Here is a 2,037-nt window from a genome sequence, read left to right on the forward strand (position 1 = left end):
AATAAGACAGCTAGAGCAACTAAGAGACCAATAATACCATTAAAAGCCACCATTCCATTTGGGCAAACCTGATTGAGACAAGTTGAAGGTTATTAAGACATGTAAACGCTAATACACTGAAGAGACAATGATCTAAAAAGCTTTCAACCTGCAAAGGGGTTTCTTCAAAATTGTCTTCTGAAATACTAGCCACTAGCAATCCCCACTCGGTGTTAATACAAACAGCAATGACCTTGTAGGAAAAAAAATCTAATTACCAAATTTAGTTAAAATTACATCTCATTCAAATTTAATAATCATTTCATTTCAAGGTTTACCATAAACAACCATTTTTTTCATGCAAACTAAATAATTCAGAAGACAATAACAAGGAGGAAAGACACAAAAACATGTAAGCTACCAGCATAATGCCATTGCCATCTGCATCTTACAACCAGAAGTTAAAGAATGAGTCCTTGATAGCATATTTTTGAACTTGCCAAGAAAAGAAAAAGTTATCATATCACAACACAGATTATGAGATGATCAACGACTTCCCTATCATTGGCAACAGAGAAGAGGGAATTTGCTCTCACCAGTCATGCTAGACTCATCAAGGGCAAGCGAGTCGCCAGATATTAATACCTCATCGGTTTGAACCTACACAACTTTTTTCATACAACATAATCTATATATGTTGCAGACCAACTATGACATACCAAGAAACAATAAGCAAAGGGAGTAGCATCAATCACTACATGATTACCAATGTTGAAGTTTCAACTCGTCTACCACCTCTTATCACCTGCGCATTACTCACCTCTAAAGTGTAAACAACATAATGCAGATTATAGGAATGGTTTAAAAAAAACACTGTGAGTACAGACCTCTAGATGTATGTTTCTCATCTCCTTGTTCAGATTTTGAAACTGCAAACTGTTTGTGCTCACCGATTACGGCTAACAGGAAATGAAGATAGTGTCATAAGTGCCACCCAGAAACACAATATATATGAAATAACAGTGATAATACCTGTCACAACTACAACAAGAATGATTTGCAAACGTATAATGGTAACACAAACACCAGAAAACAAGAAGTAAACACCGTAGGTTGAAATGAGCACTGAGATGAAAACAAGGTATAGAAAAATAGCATAATTTTTTTTTATTATCTTCAGAAGTAGCACCCCCATTGTTCTTTTATTCTCAAGCATTAAAGAAGCTACTATTCGACCATCAAAATTATCAAAAGAGCTTGGGCATGACATCAGATGTATGAAAACGAATTTTCTCTTCAAAGAGAAGTTTCCTCTCTCTCTCTCTCTCCACAGAGAATACATTAATTTCCCCAACCAAGGATGGCTTACCATAAACAACCATTTTTTCATGCAAACTAAATAATTCACAAGACAATAACAAGGAGGAAAGACACAAAAACATGTAAGCTAAGAATGTGTATATGAACATTAGTTTCAACAGTGGAACTTCAGGACAACATAAATCGGAAAGCTGGCCATAAAACATTCTTCGAAATGTTAATAACGGCTAAAGAGGATATCAAACATAAGTAGTTAGTTATATGTGAAGATATAACAAGGCAAAAGTTTGACAAACCTTAACAACGGAAGTGGATATAACAAAGCAAAACGTGATGATTTCCAAGCTCTCCTTAGCCACTTATTTTCCTTGAATTCTCAATTTCTCACACAGCAAGGCCAATATCTGCCTGAAATTCATTTCAAACACCAGTAAGGAAAATATAACCAAAAAGATGAAAAAAAAATGATAGATGGATTTTGCATATGGGTTTCATCTAATTTCTCAATTCCAAGTTACCGCGACGACATGGCCTCTTCTTTTAAGGGCATGAACAGACAAAAGTTTGTCATTGGGCGATGATCTCCCCAAAACCTTCGCACGCACAAAGCAACCATGTTAGTTTTCAAGTGTCCAACTAACAAAATTACGTTTGTAATGCTCGGGACAAAGACCAATCCAGAAGCTATACCCTGGCTTGCTCCTTATGTTGTTTCTTGTAACAATATGGAAATGTACA

The sequence above is a fragment of the Tarenaya hassleriana genome, unplaced genomic scaffold (genome assembly GCF_000463585.1).
Source record: "Tarenaya hassleriana unplaced genomic scaffold, ASM46358v1 Cleome779, whole genome shotgun sequence".
NCBI classification, from domain to species: Eukaryota; Viridiplantae; Streptophyta; class Magnoliopsida; order Brassicales; family Cleomaceae; genus Tarenaya; species Tarenaya hassleriana.